The sequence below is a fragment of the Crinia signifera genome, chromosome 19 (assembly GCF_055691185.1).
Source record: "Crinia signifera chromosome 19, ASM5569118v1, whole genome shotgun sequence".
Taxonomy (NCBI): domain Eukaryota; kingdom Metazoa; phylum Chordata; class Amphibia; order Anura; family Myobatrachidae; genus Crinia; species Crinia signifera.
The window spans coordinates 85,615,878-85,641,552 of NC_139226.1; the positions used below are offsets into that span (position 1 = coordinate 85,615,878).

The 25,675-nt window shown below is 44.4% G+C and overlaps 1 protein-coding gene across 5 annotated transcripts in view; it reads right to left on the reverse strand.

Moving 5' to 3' along the window:
* The window catches only part of ARHGAP32 (Rho GTPase activating protein 32), a 197,896-nt gene that overhangs the window by 109,922 nt on the left and 62,299 nt on the right, over positions 1-25,675 (reverse strand). For all 5 annotated transcript variants that reach the window (XM_083162856.1, XM_083162855.1, XM_083162854.1 and 2 more), the window contains exon 2: positions 20,831-20,877. The gene's annotated coding sequence lies outside the window, so the exon portion shown is untranslated. The remainder of the gene's footprint in view (positions 1-20,830; positions 20,878-25,675) is intronic.

Sequence of the window (25,675 nt, forward strand, 5' to 3'; positions counted from 1 at the left end):
TGTGTCTGCATTTTGGCGGTCGGGATTCCGGCGTCGGGATTCTGAATGCCGGGATCCCGACCGCCGGGATTGTAACTGCATCACCATTCAATGGGTCATTAGTTTGACAATGTCTAGGTCGACAGTCAAAAGGTCGACATGGGTTTTTTTCACCTGAATGTCAACACAGTCAACATGGGCACAGTTTAAATTGCACTCACTGCGCTCGCAATGAGTCGGGCACACTATTTTATTCTCCCACCATGCCCTAGTGTATGGTAGGGCATAAAAAAACGGCCTGTCGGCACATCTACGCTCAAAAAACTGTGAAAAAACCCATGTCGACCTTTTGACTGTCGACCTAGACACTGTCGAACTAACAACCTTTTCCCATGTCAACCATGACTCATGTTGAACTTTTCCCATGTCGACCGAATGACTGTCCACCATCATGCTGTAGACCAAATGACCGCATCCCAAATAGACAATATGCAAGTGCTCCTGACACAGGTGTAAATAGATCTGTATGCCGGTCTCCTGGCTCATATGTATGGAACAGAAGGCATTACTAATACACACAGCCGACCACATCGCAGGGCAGAAGGAAGCCATCATCTGTGCTGAAGAGCTTACAATCCATGCACATGGAATCCCTGTCTGGAGTAGGTAGACCCATATACATCCCCATACACTGTGATATAAGCTCCATGCAGCACTACTCTGTGCAGTGTGTTTTGGTCTCATCTGTAAAATATAGTCAGGAACATTAGAACACAATGCCTGGATAAGGCATAGGTCTATCTCACACATAGGACAGACGTTGGGAATGGGCTTCTCCCATGTCCCAGCTGCCTCTATGGGCTCATAGCTGTACACACAGCAGCAGCGCTGTCTGTGTAATCTGTATGTGGTTATTATACTGGGGGAGGGGGAGCTGGAACAGCTCATACGTATAAATGAATCACACAGCAGATGGGCTGGGGATAAATGGAATGAATGAAAGATGAATAATCACTGTATGCCTGGATGTGAACTGGGATCTACCGCTGCACCTCTGTCCCGGCAGTAACACAGTAATCACCCGGAGATTTGTCCCAGGCCGCCTGACCTCAGCCGAGTCCTCATTCACATTCCAGCACTCTATCTCTGGAACCTCTGCTAGACTGCGGAGAACGCAAGACCATTGGCATCAGCATGTGAGGCAACTGGCATCAGTAAGGCTCCAGTAGACATCAGGGCCTGATACACACCTGCTGCTGATTGTTACCTGCAGCCTTTTAAACTGTGCAAGCACTGGAACGTACAAATATATATATATATATATATCTTACACACTGTTCAGTCGCATCTCCACTTATGACAGAAGAAGCATAACTGGGCTGTGACAGGTCACTCATTTAAGCAAAGGTCACTGAGGATATGTAGCCGAACCTGCGCAGAACTACAGATGGGTGCAGGTACACAGTGAGGGGTGGTCAGTTAGCAAAGAACTCTGCAGTCTGACACATATGGCCTCTGTGTTTGTGGTGGAGCATATTATAGCCGACTGTCTCTAGCATTCTTTATACAGTACGCCCCCACGTCCCTCCTTCCAATTATCAGGCACCCCGCTGAGCCATTACAGTGACCCCATTATGCTGTGTAGTACAATCACCTGCAATAAAGGGGCAGGACTCAGGCACCTGTTACTCGTAAGATCAATGTGAAGTGATCCCAGACCGGTCAGTGTGTGCGCAGGTTGCACTGTATAGTTATGCGATTACCGATGATGGCAATTTGCAGCAATCTATATACTGTAGTAACTGGAAATACACATGTCTCAGATCCTGTACACCCAGTGCTGTGCTAATGAGTAAGAAGAGAGACAATGCGATGAGAGATTTAGCAGAACGAAGGCAGCTGCACAAATTATCCCTAAAATACGAGGCTGCTGATTCATCCGTGAATCCATCATACTGCAGAAGACACCCACGTCCGGGCCGGTTACCATGGCAATGTCAATATCTGTGTAGGCTCCCGTTATCCCCAACAAGGCAGCAATATGACGAAAGCCAAATGGCAGCAAAGGAAAGTCTCAAATGAAAACCCAAGACCCCGATAGTCACCCCTTGCTTCTAATGGAGCTACACAGGCAGCATGTGCTTATACAAAGGAGGACTATAGTGATATTGTCTGTGACTTTATGATGAGGGCTAACCAGGTTACAGTGGGTATGGGTAAAAACCGTACCAGGACAAGACCCCGGACCAGACATCAAACTCTGCATTTTGGAGCTTGTAGCGTCCGGTTCGTGGGGTGTCCTGTCCGGGGGGCTGCCTGTGACACCTGCCACCAGGAAGAGGAGGTGGAGGAGAATAAAGGCTCCCTGTATGGTCCGGGCATGCAGCAAACACCGGACAGTCCAGACCACACAGGGAGGCTGTAATCTCCCCTTCCCCATGTCCCTAATTAAAGCTATCAACAAGGACCCACCCGGACCGGACACTACAATCTACGGACTGCAGATTTTGATGTCCGTTCCGGGGTCTAGTCCGGGTCCGGTTTTTACATAGTCCCGGTTAAATTACCAGTAAAGTACAGAGGCAGGTGTGTGGGAAGGCGAATATAGTGCGCCAATGACAGGTCAGCGTCCACACAGCACCCACTAATACCCAGTGCTCGAATACATAGAAATGAATACTACTTATGACTAGGGATGAGCACCAGGGCAAATCGACGCACGGCGGTGAAAAGCTTTGGATTATTTTGAAAAATGGTAAAATAAATGCCTAAATCACGTAATTTTTGCGTTTTTTGTCCCGAGAGTAATATTAACCTCAATAACATTCATTTCCAGCCCTTTCCAGACAATTTTGACCACTTTACACCTCACAATATTGTTTTTCGGGCAAAAGGTTGCACCGAGGTAGCTGGATAACTATGCTAAGCCACACAAGGGCCTCCATATTGCCTTTTTTTCTTTCCAGTATGTGAAAGGACTGTCTGACATGCTTACAATGACGCTGTCCTGAAAATAGTCCTCCACTAACCTCTGCATGGTGACCATATCTGATGCAGTACTCACGCTAGAGGTGTCATTGATACTGCTCAAATCACCCAACCAGATGACCCAAAAAGTTGTTTTTGTGGACTTTTCACCCCCACTAGATGTTTTTGGAAAATTCTGTTTTTTACGGGCAGATTCGTGCGAAATTGAAGGAGGAGACGTCACTTCAGCTGCCAACTTGCTCACCAGGAGCTCTTTGCTTGTCGTAAGATCTGTGTCAATAGGAAAAAAAGACACAGCATAGGACTTGAACCTCAGATCAAGCACGGTTGCCAAAATGTAGTGTTCCACTCTCAACATATTGGCAACCCGTGTATCCTGTTGAAGACAAAAAAGGAGTTGATCTACAAGTCCAGCATATTTTGCGCATGGGACTTGATCTCCTCCTTCAATTTCGCAAGTTGATTCTCCAAAAGCCTAATTAAGGGAACCACCTGGCTCAAACTAGCAGTCTCGGCACTCACTTCACAGGTGACTACTTCAAAGGGCTTCAGCACCTTGCCCAGCACAGATATGAGTTATCAATGTGCTGGGCTAAGGTACATCCCCCCTCCTCTCCCAAAGTAATGGCTTGTTTTATAGCGGTGAATGGCTTTCTGCTGTTCTTCCATCAAATGAAGCATATACACGGTGGAGTTCCACCTTGTCGGCACCGCCTGCTTCAGCTGATGGAAGGGCAGACTAAATTCCTCTTTTAGCTGCTGATACCTCCTGCATGCTGTTTTCGTGTAACCCACAGCATCTCCTGCATGCCCTTGTCGTTCCTTAAAAATGCCTGAACCACTAAGTTGATTGTGTGAGCAAAACCCCCTGTTTCAACTTAGTGGTTGTCTTAAAATTCACCCAGCTTTAATGCTTTCATGATATTACTGGTGTTATCTGAAATGATAAATCCTGAGGAGAGTCCAAGTGGGGTAAGCCATGTTGCTATGACATCTCTCAGTTTTTCCAAGAGGTTCTCAGCAGTATGCTTCTTAGTAAAGCCGGTGATACATAGCCTGCCTAGTATGAATGAGCTGCTGATGCTTACTAGATCCTACTGCTGCTGCTGGAGGGGATTCAACCACCCAGTGGACTGTCAGAGTCATGTAATCCTTGGTCTGTCCACATATCCGTGGTTAAGTGGACCCTGTCTCTAATCCAACTTTTCAGGCCAAGGATTACTTTAGACTTGATGTCCTGGTACAGCTCAGGAATGGGTTTTCGGATGAAATGGGAGAGATGGAATCTGGTACTGGGGACACGCAGCTTCCATTGTGTGAAACCCACACAATTAATGGCAGATATTGGACTCACATCCAATACTATCATGGCAGTCATGGCTTCTGTGATCCACTGTGCCACTGGGTGAGAACTGACATACTTGTTTCTCCCAGTCAAGCACTGCTGAACAATCAGTTGTTTTTTGAAAGTAGTAGAATGGGACACTTCTGGGTTGAAGAACTACCCCCAGCAGCAGCAACAGAAGGCCTTTCGATCAATGATTCTTCTGCAGAATCATGGAAAGGGGAGGATTCTTCTAGCACAACAGTAGTATCAGAAGAAGCATCCCTAGTCATAACTGAGGATACTGAAGTTGAGGGTGAGGGTAGCAGAGATCGCAAGTGGTGGGGTCCACTAAAGAGAAAGAAGGGACACATTAGATGCTGGACTTCTTGTTGATGTTAATTTTTCAGCACCAATTTTGGAAACAATCCTATACTTCCCATGAGCTCGCTGCAGATGACGTAATAGGGAAATGTTCCGAGATGCTTATTGTCCTTACCTCTACTTATTTTGTTTCCACAAAAGCTACAGAAGGCTTGGCAAATGTTTTCTGAATTGGTGTGAAAATAATTCCACACATGTGCATTTGTTGGTCCTATGACCAGGCATGACAATGGCAGTCTTATCATGCCCAACAGATGGTTCCACTTGTGCCTCAGTTACACACACAACATCCTCATCCTCGATAGTGACATTGTCTGCTACACAAGTAAACCCCTCATCCTCTTGCTGTAACTCGACGGGAGTGGAAGGCGACATCTCTGAGAATAGGCTCACACGTAGCACTCAAGGACACACTTGGACTCCCCTCAGTGGTTTGTGACATTTCTGTTCCTAGAAGCACAGTTTCTTTTGATGACTTAGTGGGTTTCTCACTTAGGAAAGCGGAATGACAAGGTCTTTCTGTTAGGCACCGCCAAGGGTCTCAGCGGACCCCGGGGGCGCCACTGTCACAGGACAGCGCCGGTGATGCTGGACGCAGCGGGCAGTGCCATGTTCTCCTGGCTTTGGCCAGACATCAGGGCGGAAGCGTCGGGCATTGCTTAGAAACAGGCCGAACTTCCACCCATCGCATTGCGGCTGACCTCACCAGCCAGCGGGGCGCGAGTTTTTTTTATAAATAGCCGGCGTCTGCTGGAAACAGATGACGGTTATAGCTCCTTGTCCTGCCTGCCAGCCTTGGTAGTGTTCCTGGTTCCCTTGATCTCTTGCCTGTCGGTTCCTGCTGTTTGAGTTCTCCAGCGTCACAGATAAGTCAGGGGTTCTCCCTGCAAGGTTACCCTTGTACCTAGCTATATGGTTATTCTTATATTCTACCCCTGTGCATTGTTGCGCCCACCATATTTACCAGTGTATTTTGTTTATTCTTTGTGTGTCATATTTTGAGCATTGTTGCTCCCCTGGGGCTTCTTAGGGTTCCCCGTCCCACGTGTGGGGTTAGGTAGCTTTCCCTTTGCCGTCCCTCTGCCTTGGCGGACGCGTGGTCTCCCATAGCACCTGGTGGCATCAGGGTTGGAGCAGGCGTAACCAGCTCCTTCGAACACGGCTATTATAGGTGAAGCCTAGCACTGTACGCGTCCGCTAACTGCAGCTAGAGGCAACGGAGTTAGGGTGTTGGTTCAGGGATACTCCCGGGATCCTAAAACTTTCGTTGTCAGATGCATGAGATGTCTCACTGGCAGCTGCAGATTCCCAAGTCTGACTCAGAAATAGAGGGCAAGCCCAGAGTCTTTCCTTGCCACTGTGTGATGTGAATGGCATCTGGCAATTTTCATTCTTTCAGCTACAGGAGGAACAGACTTTTTTTCTTTTTATTCCTGTTGGAAGTTTAACTGTTTTTGGTTTAGAAACTTTTTGGGGTAACTCCCCTTGCCCGGTTTGAGGATGAGCATCAGTGACGGTGTTAGTATTAGTAGTACTATATTCGTCACCATGAATAAAGGCAGCAGCTGGTGCGGGAGTATTAGGTCTAATATGTTTGTTGTTCTCCATTTTTAAATTAAATTTAAATAAGAGCAAAATATATATTTTCTTGTTTTTGAGGATAGAGCTTGTATACTGCTGCGTGAGGGCCGAACAATCACACACCCACCTTCCGACAGTATTTATACTATGGGTGCACTACACACCAAGAATGAATAATTAAAGACTAGAAAAATTTATTAGGATTTTTTTTAATTTGTTTTTAATGCGCAGCTTGTATAATGCTGCTTGGATGCAGAACAATCACACACGCAACTTGTGGTATATACTATTGGGGTGCAGTATACAGCAAAAAAGAACAGCAATTTTTTTTTTTTTATATTGTATTTCTTTTTTATGTACGGCCCTTGGATAACACTGCATGGACCGTGGAGGCAGAAACAGAATCACACACGCAACTTGTGGTGTATGTTCAGAGTGGTTCCATGGAATCCGAACCGCTCATCTCTACTTATGACATTATAATCCCCAAGTCCTACTTACAGGGACCATGATAGTACACTGCTAAGGTGCTCATAAGCATAATACACTCCGAACATACAACTCATTTTATCTTCACCTCTCTAGGACTAACATAATACATCTCATATCTACAGCTCATTTCATCTTCCTCTGGAGTAACATAATACATTTCATACGTACAGCTCATTTCATCTTCCTCTCTAGGACCTACGCCCTGTATGGGTGTGGTATAGGGTTCCGACAGTTGGGATCCCGACTGGCCGGACACAGACAGCATGGTGAGCGCAACAAAGCCCCTTGCGGGCTCGCCATGCTGCGGGCATGGTGGCTCGCTCGCCACATATTCTATTCTCCCTCTTTGGAGGTCGAACCCCCACGAGGGAGAATAGCCGGTGGCTGTCGGGCCCCTGTGTGTCAGGGTTTTGGCTGTCGGGATCCCTGCGTCGAGTAAATGACTGTCAGGATCCCAACTGTCTGGACCCCATCTGGCACCCGCCCTGTACACACTAGGCAATATCAGATCTACTACTACTCCATCCTCCCACCCCCCTCAATCACCCGCCGATATTGGCAAGTGTGCATAGCCCTTAACACAAGACCTCTACACATGTACGTCTCATTTCATGTTCTCCTCTTGGACTAATATAATACACTACACATGCATGGCTCATTTCATCTTTACCTCTTGGACTAACATAATACACTCCACATGCATGGCTTATTTCATCTTTACCTCTTGGACTAATATTACACTGCACAAGTACGGCTCATTTCATTCTTACCTATTGGACTAACATAATACACTCCACAAGTACGGCACATTTCATCTTTACCCATTGGACTAGCATAACTACATGTACAGCTCACTACATCTTCATTTCTAGAACTAACATTATAAACATTGCATGTACGGTTATCAGTTCTTCACCTCTAGAACTAACAAAGTACATTGAGCATGATTAGCGCACTTTATCTTCACCTATTGGAGGAACACTATGACACAATGTATAGCTCATTTCATCTTCACCAACATAATATGCTGTGCGTGTACTGCTCTAACCTAATATTACAATGAATAGGGTACACCAAAAATCCAAAATGGAAGTATTTAAGTCATAGAAACATAGAACACAACACCTCAAAGTAACAAGATAAGAATATCAGGCACTTACACACTGCAATGTGCATAAAAGAACCAATTGCATAATAACTGTATAAAATAGCATTTAAAGGTCATTATAAATCACGTAGAGGAAAGCATAATACGTTATAGATAGAGTAATAATACAACTCACAAAAATATTCTGATAAGATCCCTCAGTCTAAAAGAAGAGATGGTTTTGTGTGTAGACCAGTGGTTCCCAAACTGTGTGCCGTGGCACCCTGGGGTGCCTCAGAGCACTTGCAGGGGTGCCCTGGAATTGTGGTCCAGAACCAATTCATTTTATTTATGGTCAATGTAATAGGGAAAAATCAGTGCTTGTTGCGTCCAATCATACAATATGTGAACAAACCGATGTGAATACTGTCCCTCACAACATAACTGGACCTATGGATCACATATAAACACTATTTCATTTAATATATATTGTACTCAATAAGAAACTTTTGGCCCTGGGGTGCCACGAAAAAAATTCTGATACACCATGGTGCCTTGATTCCAAGAAGTTTGGGAACCCCTGGTGTAGACCCTTTCTGATCTGCTCCTATACTGGTTTTTCCTTCACTGTTCCTCGGCCGCAGCGTAAATGGGTGGTCCGCTCAAAAGCTGCAAATTGCATTAGTTCAACTCTAAATGTTAATAAATATGATTTAAATAGAGCATCCCAGTATTTGCTTACTACTGTAATAGATTCCAGATTGTTTTGCCATTCATATGCCAAGTAGGGTGGTTTTAGGATCATTAGACTGTATTATAATTGTGGAATAAAACACACTCTTAAATCAGCTTTAATTTGCTCCTTTAAGTTTAAAAATGTACAAATATTCCAGAATTAATTTGCTCATCTACAGTTATTTAAATTGAATCTGTTGTCACCTGCAAAGACGTCAATACTTTACCAGGATAAAAGGATACTGGATTGAAACCCGTGTCACCAGTTTTAATGAGCACTGAAGAAAGAGCGAGTGAATGACAGGTGAGTGAATGACAGGTAAGTGCAGGTGATGGTGGCAACCCATTCATATTAACACCTGAGAACTTCTATCACTCTGCAGGAGAACAAGAGAGATAAGTAGGAAGAAAAGTGCTTCTGTATTTACACTTGTGTGTCCAGGATAAGTAGCTGCCGACTGTCCAGAAACCAATGCACACTTCATCAATCATGCATCGCTATTAGCATCTGTCATACAGCGATGAGTCAATGGAGAGTATGTCTGCATGGTTACACGCCAAATTGTTTAATTGAGGCCAAGCCTCATCCCCTGGGGTGTACGATTCTGAGGCTCTTCCTGGGAAGAAGGGGCACATTACACAAATAAAAAAGGTGCATTATCTATGGGACTAGGATGATTAATATTCATGATACAACGGTTTGGAGACAACAGGTCCAAAAACAAGCTCAAAAATATATATTCGAGGTCTCCTCACAGAATCCAGTGAAATAATTAGCTCCACCTGTGGATCTTTTCAAATGTGTCAGTGAGTAATGAATGCCCCTGTGCACATTCCGGGTAACCTGGAAAACGTGAACCGTGTGGGGTCATGAGGACCGATTTTTGAGATCCACTGTCCCAAATAACGGAAACATATACTCTATATAATACTAGGATTGCGGAAATGTATACCCTTTATAATAATAGAAGTGTGTAAAAATATATCCTACATCACAATAAATATGCATACCCTACATAATAACAGAAACGTACACCCGACATAACAGAAACATACAGACATCATAATAGAAACATATACAGTAGCCGACATCATAATAGAAACATATACAGTACCCGACATCATAAACATACACCCGACATCATAATAGAAACATATAGCCGACATCATAACAGAAACATATACCCTACATCATAACAGAAACATATACCCTACATCATAATAGAAACCTATAGCCGACATCATAACAGAAACATATACCCTACATCATAATAGAAACCTATAGCCGACATCATAACAGAAACATATAGCCGACATCATAACAGAAACATACAGCCGACATCATAACAGAAACATACAGCCAACATAACAAAAACATACAGCCGACATCATAAAAGAAACGTATACAGTACCCGACATCATAATAGAAACATATACAGTTTTGATATTAGCACTATTTTGGGCTATATGTCTATATATTTCTAAACAGGGAGCTAGGCCATCTGGAGGAACTTAATCTTAATATGGCACTACAAGGAGCAGCATAACCTCCAGCTATTGATGCCATATGCCTTACAGGACAGTGACAAACAGAATGGTAGTTGGTCAAATCAAGGACCGTAATGGAGCAATAAGCTGAATAAGCAACTATATACCTCCCAACTTTCGTGCTGAAGAAATAGGGACACTCGCGCAGCGTCCGAAAAGGGGGTGGGGCGTATGCAAATGAGGGTGCGGCTTATGCTAATTAGCCGCAACCTCATTTTCATACGAGAATATACGCTGTGCGCATGCGCACAGCGTCTATTCTATTAGATTGGGGGGTCTCCCAACTGCCACCCCCCGCAGCGGGACAATGCCTGCCGCGGGTGGGACAGCGGGACAGGACCAGAAAATCGGGACTGTCCCGCTGTAATCGTGACAGTTGGGAGGTATGCAACTACCTTCTGTGCATCACTACCCTAAAACAAATTGTCCATCCATATCATTTTATATGGGAAGAACAGCCACAGGGCCTGATTCAGAGTTGATCACAAATGCAAAATCTTTCTCAAACGGGCAAAACCATGTGCACTGCAGGTGGGGCAGATGTAACATGTGCAGAGAGAGTGTTAAGCCCTGTACACACACATCAATTTGCTTTTGATTCAATGTTAGATTTGATTTTCTATTAGATCTGGCATTAGATCTTTCCATTCAATTTGGCATTAGATCTGTACTTTTGCATTAGATATCGAATTCGATATACATTCATAGTACATTGTACACATTCGATTTACTAGATCGAATTCGATATTTCCTTGGCTGCACAGTAGATTTTTCTGTTCGATTTTGTGAAAACGGGAGCGCGCATCGAATCGAATGTAGATCGAAAGTGACACAAAAACCATTCAATTTCGTTTAATATTCGTACCTATTTTGCTTATAGAAGCAAAATCGAATCGAAAATCGGGAAAAATCGATTCATGTGTACAGGGCTTTAGATTTAGTCTAGTTATTTTGTTTCTGTGCAGGCTAAATACTGGCTGCTTTATTTTTACACTTTCAGTTTTAACACACCCCACCCAAATCTAACCCTCTCTGCACACGTTACATCTGCCCCACCTGCAGTGCACATGGTTTTGCTCATTTGAGGAAACTTTTGTTTACTTAACAAACCTGCTAGATAATTATACTCCAAAACGAACAATGTCTATGAAATTCAAGTCCTATCTCCTCCTCCATTTGTAAAGCCTCACTTAGTGATATTAATCCTGGTGGTAACTGGGCCTGGCTGCACACAGACCTACCCTTAAATACTGCACAAGTGAGAGTAGCAATGTCTAATCTGGAAAACAAAATCTGCCAAATCCGAGATCACTGAGGGCTGGAAAACATGGTATGGAGAGGAGCACATATACAGGGCTATATTGTCCAGTACATCTGGCAATGATCCGATTGGTCGCTGCTTGCTATTACTGGGCATGTGATAGGTCCAAGTGTCCAATCTCCATCGCAGAGAGAAGAAAACCAATTACTCACAAGGACGTGGAACATAAACCACAAAAATCCTTCATCCAGCTGGAAGTTGACAGTAAATATATTGAGGATTGTGCAATCCCCAGGGCAGTATCACACCCACATCAATTGTAAACTAGTTTCTCTGCTATTACACATCATTACAATGACAAAAGGGGGAGGGGGGCATAGCCATGACTCAAAATCCATCAAAAGTTACAGGAATGCCTGGCACAAGTCGGAAACCAGTGCAGGGTCTCCAAGCCCAAGACTAATGGTGCCCACACACTAGAAGGATTTTGCCAATTGGCCGATGTCAGATAAATATAATATATTGTCTGATGTTTACCGATAATCGGTAGAAAATCGCCCAATTTCGGTCCGATGCGGGCTCCCGTGGATCTTTTGCAAAATCTTCTGATCTTATGCCCGTACACACCAGCGACCAGCACCTGGGTGTATGGTCATTTTCAGATCCTACCTGCTGCAGGTAGGATCTGAATAATGACCGACCGACCCGTGGGGCTGGGCATCGGATCGGGATCGGATCTTATGATCGCAGATCTTTCTAGTGTGTGGGCACCTTAACACATACATTAAGGTTATCTGTTATGTGCCCATACACAGTAACTGATAACAGAGAACACAAGCTTACGCAGCAGCAGATGAGACTACATATGCCATCTTCCCATATGTCAAGGTATAGAAGCTTTATCTTATAAGGTGCCCACACACTAGAACGATTTTTGGGCCGATTGGCCGATTTCCGATAAATAGGTCGATTTATCATCCGATGTTTACCGATCATCGGTCGGAAATCGGCCGATATCGGTCCGATGCGCGCTCCCGTGGATCTTTAGCTGAATCTTCTGATCTTACGTGCTGCACGAAAGATCAGAAGATTTAACAAAAGATCCATAGGAACGCACAGGAGATCTTAAGAAAAATCTTTGGTAAAGATGTGCGCTTGCCTGAAATCTTTGGTCCAGGACGGAAAAAAGATTTCAAGGCTAATTTATGCGCACATCTTATGATCGCAGATCTTTCTAGTGTGTGGGCACCTATACAATGTTTAAGTCAACCTGCTATTCATTCATCTTGGATCGACTTGTATATATGGCATTAGTAAAAGACAAATATATTGAACAAATAAAATGAGACCATTGACAATGATTTTCAACACTGTTTAAGTAAAAGGTGTGTCCCACAATCTGAATAGTATAACATGGGAAATAATATGTGGTAACTAGCGCCATTAGCACCCCTCGAATTTAGCCAATGACTACAAGTCCTTCGTCCTGAAATAGTCCTTTATTGCAGCCAGATAAGGAAGGTCCTTGAAGTAAAACAGAAAAGAATCATCCTTTGGCATAGAGGACCGGAAAAGAGGAAAAGTATATATATAGCGTGTACATTCCTTATTTGTGTGATTGATTAGTGCAATGTAATAAAATTCTATAACCTAGAGTAGAGTGTCCTGACTCCTGCCCTGTGGGATCAGGAATCCACCTTTCCGGCCTCCTCTCTGTGGTATCCGTCACGTTGTCCTGCTGGTGACAAGCACGTCCCCCTGGAAGAAGCGTCCCTGATGGTTAACGTTCTAGTGAGGAACCATTTCTAAAACCAGAATGCCTGGCAGGTATTTGTCGGAATAAGGAATGCCAGCAGTAGAGATCCAATTAGCACCAGGTTTCTTAGAATGTCAGCCCAAAACCACATAGCAAGAGCAAAAGTGTCCGTCATCAGCAAGTGGCTTATTACCGATGGCTACCGCACAGAGGGCCTTATTCTAGTTCACTCTTAGAGGCAAATTCCTTCTTAGCTGGACAAAACCATGTGCACTGCAGGTGGGGCAGATGTAACATGCGCAGAGAGATTTAGCTTTGGGTGAGTTGTTTTGTTTCTGTGCAGGGTAAATACTGACTGCTTTATTTTTACACTGCAATATAGATCTCACTTTGAAGAAAAACCCCACCCAAATCTAACTCTCTCTGCACGTTACATCTGTGTACATGGTTTTGTCCAGCTAAGAAGGAATTTGCCTCTAAGAGTGAACTAGAATACGGCCCAGAGCTTCAGCTTGTACCAATCATTTCATATATCTGAACTCTGGATGAACAGGTCTAGTAGTAACAAATATACATATTCCTAGTTTGCAATGGCCTCAATTCACCTCTGTTAATAGAGTCTAACAATGGCGATTTTCCAGGTCATCGGGTGCAAACAAGAGAATTACATGCCACAATGCAATGCTATTCACAAAGGCCAAACTCTGTGCACAAAGCATCAGGGCTGGATATCTCCTATAGAGCGGACAACAGTGTTCCCAAGGATGGCGTACATTGGTAAGATGCAGGAGTCACACACAGTGCTATACTGGAAACATGGCTGCAGCTAAGAGGGAGGATGCAGCGCAGATATGCTTATTATAGGCCCTGTGATGTCATACTTCAGCACAACATGTGATTATGGGGGGTATAATAGTTATGTTACAGACCCTGTGATGTCATACTTCAGCACAACTTGTGATTATGGGGGTATAATATTTCTGTTACAGACCCTGTGATGTCATACTTCAGCACAATTTGTGATTATGGGGAGTATAATATTTCTGTTACAGACCCTGTGATCTCATACTTCAGCACAACTTGTGATTATGGGGGTATAATATTTCTGTTACAGACGCTGTGATGTCATACTTCAGCACAACATGTGATTATAGGGGGTATAATACTTTGGCTCCATGGTTAGACATTCCACTGCCTCCTATATGGGAGACTCCACCCACAACTAATTCTATTTATTCCTAATTCCATGCGTGACTCCAATTCCTCCCACAGTTAGCATAGAGGCAGCATCACTGGGCCAGTGCTTTAGTATGCATGTGTCATGCTAGATCTCATCTGTTGCCATAGCATCCTACCAGCAATGCACAGCACCCCTCCTCTACTAACACCATCGGCATTCGCAGACCGGGCACAGAAAACAACTGTCAGCAAGACACTACTATCTGTTATATGCTGGTCACCGTGCACACGCACCAACATACTACTGTCATATGCTGGTCACTGTGCACAGGCTCCAATACACTACTATCTGTCATATGCTGGTCAGTGTGTGCTATTGCCAGTTATATGCAGGTCACTGTGCAAAGACACCAAGAAACTGTTATATGCAGGTCACTGTGCACAGACACCAATACACTGTTAGATGCCGGTTGCAGTCCACAGGCACCAAGAAACTACTATCTGTTATATGCAGGTCACAGTGCACAGGCACCAATATCTGCACAGGCATCAATAAATTACTATCTATTATATGCAGGTCACAGTGCACAGGTACCAAGACACTACCATCTGTTATATGCAGGTCACAGTATGCAGGCACCAATACACTTCTATCTGTTATATGCAGGTCACAGTATGCAGGCACCAAGGCATTTTTATCTGTCAAAAGGTCACAATGTGCAGGCCAGAAACAAAAAAACACAAATCTACTATTATTTGTTACATACCGGTCACAATATGCAGGTTGGGCATTAAAACAACTGGCACAGAGACATTACTATCTGTCATATACAGATGGTGCACAGGAACAACTGGCAACGAGATACTATTCTGTTATATACAGGTCAGTGTGCAAACTGTGTAGAAAACAACTGGCACAGAGACACGGCTATCTGTTATATAAACATAAGTTAATAACTTACGTACCAAACAATAATATCACACCCTGGACTAGAAATGCCTTGGGAATAAGTTTAGTTCACAGTGACAACCAGAGAGGGGGAGAAGGAAACAATGGAGCAGATCACTGGTGACAAGGAGGGTAGTAGTGAAGATCAAGAGGGAGGAGGGCCCTGCCTTTACAGAACTTCGGCCTGAGTCAGACTTCACCTATAATGTGAGAATCCAAAGTGGACTGCGAGGAGTAAGCCGCTGCCCAGACAGAAAGAGAAGATGCCCCTTGCTAAATTTTGAATGTGTCGATAATCACATCCACTCACAAATCAAGGCGCAATTCCCGAGTCAGTCAAACTGCGAAAGCATTGCGTTTACAATCCATACGCATTTTATTTTGCCAATTCCGCTCACACATGCACGATGCTTATGGTACGCATGCGCAGTTGTACTATAATTGTTCGATCTGCTCTCAATTTGTCTTCTACAGTTATTTTCCTTCTGTTTTATTTAGTGATGCAATATTTTTATATTTCATTTTTATTTTATTTTTCTCACTTTACCTACAATATTTATTCATTTAAAAAAAAAAAAAACACTTCCTATAACTCCCAAAATGCATCTGTCATCCAGTACCAAGGTGGGGTGTCCCCTCTATGCCCCTGCACCTCTTCTTTTACATGAAGGGCCTTTGAGTAAAGTGGGAGGGGCCCTTGCTTTAGGGGTGTGGCCAGTCTCAGCAGAAGGATTACCCATTAGAGAGCACATAACCTGCACAGTACAGGATCCATTTTTTATGAAGGGACCTGGGTGCTGTACGCTGTGATTGGCAAGAAGACTAATGATGCTCATACACGTATATGGCCCTTTTTTCACACAATTTCAACCCATCAGGCCAATAAATTACGGTTGCGTTTTACCTCCGATTCCAATACGTGGTAAGGATTTGTTGTATCTTGTGGCAGCCAATGGCATTGCATGCAATACACTGTACGCTAAAAGGACAGCAAGTGGATCGTATACGATCCTGCCACCTGGCAGGTTTCCAGCGGGTAGTTGGTGGAGTATCGCATACGAGGTATGCATGTTAAACCTCACAGTAGTGGAGGTCCCATAGAAATTAATCTGGCACCTAAGTTCATCCATGCTACTGGCTACTTAACCATGTGTGATTTAAGTGCTTAGTCTGGAAACTGACCCCCGGATATGGGGTCCTTCAGCAGTGGGGCTTGTCTAGGCTTTCCACTCTGCACCTATGGACCGGTCCAACCATGGTTCCGACTCCCCTTCCTGTAACCCTGGACTGTTTCAGAGAGCTCGGTCATCCTGAAGGGGGAGCCCTTTAATATAACACTCCAAGGCGTTAGGTGCTTAACGTTTCAATTTAAATTAAGAATTTTCGTCAGAAAAATTCTTAATTCGAATTGAAACGTTAAGCACCTAAAGCCTCGGAGTCTTTCTTCTATGTCATGAGTGCCGCCCATACCCCGATAACTACATTTCTGCACAAGCGGGAATGCACTCGGGACGCTACATATGGTCCAGTGGAGTGCTGAAATTTACCAATTCTTATATATATAGAATTTTGGTTATGGATTTGTCCAGCACTCCAGCGCTTAGTACACTACACAGCGGGGAAATGATACATACCCCAACATAAATCTACATACAGACAATCATGCTACATCCAATTTCATTGCCATGACCCCCACAAAGCCATATTTAGTCTCATCCGACATAATTAATTCCAGTTCACCCATATGTTTTGGAGGACTCCTAGCATGTTCCCATACATCTTCTCTATGGACGAACGTCTGACTCCCCTCGTCACTGCCCCTCCTTATTCCTCCCCTAGTCATCTGTGTGGGAAAGGTGACGGTCTGTCACTGTGATAGATGAAATCCTGGGGTGCTGCATATAACAGTGTGCGGTGGGAAATCTCTACCCCTGCAAATCCCAACAACACACGGAGCACCTTGGGCTATTTACACACAGCAGACATATGAATCTGAAAGCAGAACACACAGCCTGACGGAAGGAGAAGGGCGGACAGAAGGCATGTCACAATTTGTCCTCATCACATGCAGGAATATATATGATGCAGACAATGAGCCAAGATGCCGGGTCAGTTAATCCTCCCTTGGGCAGGGCAATTACCAGGATCCAGGAGGTTACAAGTGGAAGGGTATTCCCTGTGTAAATGCAGTGTCACATTAAAGGTTTCCTTATGTATCGCAGGGAAATACTAGTCAAGGACTGCATTATTATTACATACAAGTACTATAATCTAGACCAGACACTGCCAGAAATGAGCCAATATGACCCGTCTCAGCCGCACAATGCTTTTACATTTACAGTCTATGAGACCAAGCTCCGGCATTATATACAGAACTGCTCGGTAGGGCGAAGTGAAAAAATGTTGTACTTTAGTTTCACGGCGGCAGCATGGCCACCCGCTACTTCCGGGTTCGGCGCTCTGCAAACTTTCTAAAATAAAGTCCATGCCAACGTATCCATGTTGGCATGGAGTTGATTGTAGATAGTGTTGCGAGCGTAGTGAGCCACCGAGCCCGTAGCGTGGGCAAGCGAAGCGAGCCCCGCAAGGGGACACAGACGCTGCTGCAACTGAGACGCTGCCGTTGTGAAACTAAACAAGTACCAACAATTTAAATTGATATATTCAAAATCAGCTAGTGTGGAAAAGTTGTGACTTGACCTGAATAAGAAACATCTTCTGTTCTGGCAAGAGACCTAAAGTTTCGCTTTTTAGGTAAAAATAATGAAACCTATGAAGAAGCTCCGATCTAGTTAAAATGATGTTTTAGAGTGGTTCATTAATATACTTTAGCATAGTAAAAGAGAATACAAGCTTGTCCTAGTGCAAAGTGACTGACTTCGGCGGGAGAAAAAAATCCCTGATAATTGACCCATTTTCATGGTCACAATTGTGAATATTGTGTTTTCTCCTGAACGTGTTTAAAATAGAAGAAGCACAAATACTCTAAAGGTCCATACACACTGGACGACTATGCCCAGCGTGTATGGACAGCGTTAATCACTGCGGAGAAAGCCGCTCAGTGCTTACACACTGAGCGGCTTTCCCCCTGCCCGGCGCAGACAGAGGGAGGAGGGGTGGGGCATTGCATAGCGGAGCGCTATGCAAAGCCGTCCTGAAAATCCAGCAGATGAGCGGCTTTCCCAGCGATGTTGCGGGAGTGCGGAGCAGCGGGCCATACACACTGGGTGGCTTTGAGCTGAAAGCCGCTCAAACCTGCTGTTTTCTTGGTCACAATTGTGAATATTGTGTGTTTTCTTCTGAATGTGTTTATTATAAAAGAAGCACAGATGCCCTAAATGAAATTTCAGTGACACGGTGTGATATATAAAACTGCCTTTTGACCCTTATTCAGACCTGATCGCAGTACAAATTTGTTCTCAAAATAGACAAAACCATGCTGCACTGCAGGTGGGGCAGACGTAACATGTGCAGAGAGAGTTCAATTTGGGTGGGGTGTGTTGAAACTGAAATCTAAAATCGAGGTGTAAAAATAATGCAGCCAGTATTTACCCTGCACAGAAACAAAATAACTCACCCAAATCTAACTCTCTCTGCACATGTTACATCTGCCCCACCTGCTTTGTACTAGGACAAGCTCATACTCTCTTTTACTATGCTAAAGTATATTAATGAACCACTCTAAGACATCATGACATAAATTTAACTAGATCGGAGCTTCTTCATAGGTTTCCTTATTTTCACCTAAAAAGCGAAACTTTAGGTCTCTTGCTAGAACAGAAGATGTTGACTCAGATCAAAAAGCTTTTGCACATTTCCTATTTAGGTCAAGTCACAACTTTTTCACACTAACCGATTTTGAATATCTCAATTTAAATTTTTTCACTCCACCCTACTGCTTGGGTATTGCAGCCAAGGTTACAGGATCCCTGCAACAGGAAAATCCAGCTATATACCAGGTATACCCATCCTGGCCTTGGTACCACCGCTTGCAGTGTTCTCCAGGCAGCAGAGCCCTGACGTTGACCAGGATTCAGCCTATGTGCCGGTTCTGTGGGTGAAGAGTAGAGGGGGCACCATGTCTGCATACTACAGACACCATTGCCTTTAATGAGGGTCTGTTTACGCCATTATAAACACAATCTGGGAAACACGGACGCATATCTTTGTTTTGCAGGTTAAATGGTCATGAACATATAAAAGTTCAGAAACCCACCAGTGTGATGCAAAGTGTCGGCATGTTGACATAACATCTTTAGCATATATGCCCTAACTGCAGCCAAAGCCTATCCCAAGCCCTAAAACTTTCTGTCAACATTATGTCTCACAACTGTCAGACCATGTCGAGATTCTGAATGCCGACTTAATGAATGGCACTATGTTTGTCAGAATGACTTACCCAGTATTAAGCCATAGCAGCAGCTGACTATATCTTCCCTAGTGATGACTGAAATCGGGAGACAGTCACTACACCGGATGAACAGCTGATAACCGCGGCCAGATAACATCCAGCAGAGAACCGCGATCACATCCTCACTTCTAGCTCAGCCATGAAGTCAGTCAGAGTCTTGCAACCCACAGATGACTGGGAGGTAAAGACGCAGCAGAAATCAATGGCTTAAATCCCCAACAGGGAAAGCAGCACGTGAGCAGCAATAGCAGCACTGAGATATTGATTTCTGCAGGACAAATAACATCCACTGCTGGTAATGTGTGAGGCCAAGGCTTATTCTGCTATTGACTGTCATAGGGGCAATCCCAATAATACCAGATGCCCAAAGCCTTTGTAGAAGATCAGTCACAGAATGAGCCCCAGAGGTCTGCTCCATAATGCTGGTTGGATTACTGATTACTTAACTGACCAATGGATGAAACCTGGACAAGTATGTCTATGTCACGGTGGCAGATCGGCCTGTATGCAGCCGGCCGACTCCTAAGTGTGGATGAGACACATTATCCGCACAGTAACTATGATACAGATCTTGCCTAAGTCTCCCCTGCACTTCAGGGAACCTTTCTGACCAGGAAGAGGTTGAAATCATAAATAACAGCCAATTAATAAATAGTATTAACAGAATATAAAAATGTAGACCATACATCCGGCAGTGACACAAGGTGGCATCAGTGTGAAGGGACAGTACATACGGCAGTGACATCAGTGTGGCGGGACAGTACATCCGGCAGTGACATCAGTGTGTAGGGATAGTACATCCGGCAGTGACAGTGTGTAGGGACAGTACATCCGGCAGTGACACTAGGTGACATCAGCGCATAGGGGCAGTACATCCGGAAGTGACACCAATTGACATCAGTATAAAGGGGCACTACATCCGGCAGAGAGACCAGTGTGTAGGGACAGTACATCCGGCAGTGACATCAGTATGTAGGGACAGTATATCTGGCAGTGACACCAGATGACATCAGTATAAAGGGGCAGTACATCCAGCAGTGACATCAGTTCATAGGGGCAGTAAATCTGACAGTTACACCAGGTGACATCAGTGTATAGGGGCAGAACATTCAGCTGTGACACCAATCAGTTATAAGGTGACAACTGCAGCACTTACCACAGCCGAAGGGGTTCACCAGGAGATAATTTATTCCTCTCAGACCTCTGGAAAATAAGAACAGAGAACACTCCATTAGTCAGTGAGAGAAATAGCATTGTGCTATATACAGCATCATACTGTGCAAACAATGACCTTCTGATCAACTTCTGTACACGGACCTACATCTGTATTTCGGTGACACTGGGCAAGATTCAGAGACTGGCACAGTGCTAATGCCAATGCAATAAAACTCCTGGAAAACCTTATTGTGTCCGCACAACCCCAAGTGTCCGATGGCGTTCGCAATTGTCCACAGTATCACTAAAATTACAGGAGGGGTTTGCAATCTCTGGGAGTTACCCGGTGGAAAATGGTAGAGGTGCTCTGTATTGAGTGTAATAGGCATATCTGTAAATCCACGGCTCAGACGCCAGGCTCAGTTGGGAGAAAAGGGCAGCTAGAGGAGACCTCAGGCTGATACAAATGATGAACCCGTAGGGGTGAATTTACAGAAGCTTCTAAAGTTTTTTAAAAACTGGAAAAAAGCTGATGTTGCCCGTAGCAATTGTTTTTATCATTATCTAGGATGCAATAGAGTAGCTACTCTCAAACTGGGGGTCCCGACCCAAAGCGTGTTGCGACCATCTCAGAATGGAGGCTGAAGACTTCTGTGATCTCTCAGTCGGTGATCCAGGGAGTCTAAAAAATCAGTTGAATGGTCTGTTATTACAGACTCCTCCTGGCTTAGAGATCTGAGGAGGCATCAGGCAGATCTGCCTCTCCCACCCCATGGTAGCCAATGACACCTCCTGTGACTCACTGCTATTGCCTTGCCAACCCGTTCCTCTCCCTAGTCACACTCTGCTGACCGCACATGTATTTCAATAGAAAATAATAGAAAGAATCTGATTGGTTGCTATAGGCAACATCACCTTTTCATTTATAAAACCATTAGTGAATTTACAACTTATAATTAGAAAAGAATTCACTGTGTTTCTGTGCAGAAATAACAGATATTGCCTGTTTATTAAACAAGGTAATACAGTAGATAGGACAATTCCTGTGCCCCCGCATTCTATGCGCAGCAGTGAAGGTTGCCACTGTGTCATTGATTTTCTGCTGACGAGCAGGGTTTCCTCCTGACCTATTGATAACATAGGAAGAGAGACCTGGAAAACACTGGCCCAGTGGCAAACCTTACCAGCAGTGTCAATCTGGCACCATTTCCCACTGCCAGTTTAGGGTGATTAATGGAGTTAATAATTAATTGGTCAGATATATAATTGTTTGATTATTAGCCCTATAGATTGTAAGCTTGCAACAGGGCCCTCCTACCTCTAAGTCTGTCTGTTATTACCCAGTTTGTTTTATCACGGTTTACTATTGGAAAGCGCAACGGAATCTGCTGCGCTATATAAGAAACTGTAAATAAATAGCTGCCTTCTCTCCATAACACTAAGGAGACCTCTTATACCCCTTTCACACCAAAAATGCAGAGACAAAACCGGGAATTAAATTCCAGGGACAAGCAGGGACATTCCCGGGTTGGAACCCATTCACACATGATTTTGAAGCAGGGACAACCCAGGTCGGCACCTTTCACACTGAACCCGGGATGACCCTGCATTTCTATGAGAATTGCATTGAAAATGGCCTTTTTTAGGCTTACATTAGAATATTGATTACGGTATTGATAATTAAGACACAACATTTGTAGTGTTTCAGCCTTTGTTTACTTGTAAAAAAAAAAAACAAATTAAAAAGGCATATGAAAGCATCTTCCCCTCTAATGATTAATTGTTTTTCCACCTCATCATTTGTCCAAGACATGGCACACATTGCAGGCTTTCAGGGGTTAAAATGTACTTCTGGGGTCTGTGGTGCCACAGAACATGCACAGTGTCTCCCTGCACGCTGTATGCTGCCTCTGGGCGTGTCTGTGAGTGTCCACCACAACAGGAAGTTGCCCTGCTAGCAAATCAGCACTAGCAGAGGCAACACGGGAAGCAGGGACATGTCCCTGCACCTTTCACACCAGCCAGTAACCCTGGAAGGACCCGGGAGCAACCCTGCTACCTAGCAGAGTTGAATTGCCGGCAAATTAACCCGGGAATTTGTCCCTGGAACCTTTCACACCAGAGCTAGTCCCGGGTTGTTCCCGGGCCCAACCCGGGAATTCAGGCTGGTGTGAAAGGGGTACTAGAGAGCATCACCTGCAGGAAAAAGTGCACAAATGATCATTCCGATGCTGAAGCTATAGAAAGGCAGAACCCAGCTCAGATCTCATCTGCAGCATGGAAAATATTAGAGCAGTACGCTGTTACAGTCACTGCTCACTTTGTCAGACTCATCCAGGTTCCAAGGAAAGGGGTAGATAGATTATAAAATGAAGAAGCAGCCCACAATCCAGCACCACAAGAGCACGGCAGGCAATGCGGACGCTGCAAGCGGCCAGCATCCAGTGGAGGACGCTGCAAGCGGCCAGCATCCAGTGGAGGACGCTGCAAGCGGCCAGCATCCAGTGGAGGACGCTGCAAGCGGCCAGCATCCAGTGGAGGAAGCTACAAATGCCCATCATCTAGTGAAGGAAGCTACAAATGCCCAGCATCCAGTGAAGGAAGCTACAAATGCCCAGCATCCAGTGGAGGAAGCTACAAATGCCCAGCATCCAGTGCAGATGCTACAAACGCCCAGCATACAGTGTAGATGTTACTAATGTCCAGCATCCAGTGTAGATGCTACAAACGTCCAATGTAACAACTTGAAATATTAATTATATGATACAGTAAGCCCAAAAACCCAGTATACAATACCAAAGCCCCATTATTACTTGGTTGCACCTGAAACAATGGCTAAAATGGTGAGAAGTCAGGACATGCTAGTAACTTGCACTTTCCCTACATACTATGGGGGTTATTCAGACCTTATCGAACAGCTTCAAATTCGCAGGCCTGGCAACTATGGATAAACTAAACTACGCAAGCAAACACACCATAGTACGCATGCTCGAGGCATCCTGCAATAAAATCAAGCTTTTTTTTTTTTTGTTTTTTTTGTTTTGTGTTTTTAAATCGCTGTTTGTACGCAAGTTGATTGGCATGAAGCCGGTGTTTAGGGGTTGTAATTGGCTGTTTCCCAGGAGTGTCAGTAAAAACACTGGCGTGCCAAATCAGATACTGTCCATTACACAATGTGGGATTTATGACCCAACATGTAATCATAGAGGAAAGGAAATAATCAACTAATGCAAAGCAAAAGAGCAAACCCTATGGAGTTTATTACAGTCTACCTGACACAGACATATAGCACAGGCTATTATCTATACAGAATGCCAGGTTCCGAGCATCACTTAACATCTTTAAACAAATAGCTTTTGTCGCACAGATCTGCTATAAATAGCCTGCAACCTTTGCATCCAGAGGAGATTTTAAAAAATAACCGTTTATTTATGTTTGCATGAATGCAGCCTATTAATGCAGATGCATTTGTCACTTCAGCACATATTTGTCATATTACTGTCAAGAGCAGTTGCTGCTAAGAGAACATGTCACATCATGGCAGAAACTATTACAATGACAGAACGTCCGGGTGTAAGCGGGAGACTATTACAATGGCAGAACGTCCGGGTGTAAGCGGGAGACTATTACAATGGCAGAACGTCCGGGTGTAAGCGGGAGACTACTACAATGGCAGAACGTCCGGGTGTAAGCGGGAGACTATAACAATGGCAGAACGTCCGGGTGTAAGCGGGAGACTATTACAATGGCAGAACGTCCGGGTGTAAGCGGGAGACTATTACAATGGCAGAACGTCCGGGTGTAAGCGGGAGACTATTACAATGGCAGAACATCCGGGTGTAAGCGGGAGACTATTACAATGGCAGAACGTCCGGGTGTAAGCGGGAGACTATAACAATGGCAGAACGTCCGGGTGTAAGCGGGAGACTATTACAATGGCAGAACGTCCGGGTGTAAGTGGGAGAAGATGTATCCGGGCGCTACCAGTACATCAGTGTGCGCGAACGACGCACCCACATGCTGCCGATTACTGTGCTAGATGTCGCTATGCAAGTTCAGGAGTAATCAGGCAGATCTATCACACTAATGAGCCCCTCAGCCAGCAGCATAAATCAGAACCTTATTCTGTCAAATAACAGAGCTCTCCAACGTGCCACTTATCCATTTATTCCCAGGGTTCTCTTCCGCACACTACAGCGTCATTTAGAAATAAATGAAAGCAGAAATGGTTATATTGTGCTGTAATGTGGATTACAGGGTACAGAGACTCGCAGGAAAGTAGGACGTCAGGAACCATTTTCTCATTCCGTTTCAGAAGCACCACTTGTGCCGAACAATAAACTCATCTTCAGATAGAGTTATCTCTGAGCGATTAAAATTTGGATCAAAATGATGAATCCATCTGTAGAGCGGAGATTAAATGGATGCTGTTCATGGCAGCAGTTCAAATCCTGTTGGCGTGAGTCCACTGCGGTACATTCACCGTCCTCCCATTCACTCCGTGTCGGCGCCTGCCAAAGGCTTCGCTGTGATGTAATGCAGGGGACTAATGTGAGGCTAACTCCTATTAGGACTGAGCATCCTGTGTACAGATGGGATTTTTCTCTTTTGTCATTCTCTTGGCCCATCTTTTCTCACGCTCAAGGGTGACCTTCCCAATCCAGAGCCCAAAGAGACAATCTGAGCAAACACTGGGGATGGAACCACATCTGTTTGTTGAAAAACACCAAAAACAAAATCAAAGAAAAAAAGAAGAAAAAAAAAGTGCAAATCTGGAAACAATCTAAATCTGTAGATTATATAGGGAAAGTACATTAGACAGAATGAACACAGTGTCTGGCAGCTC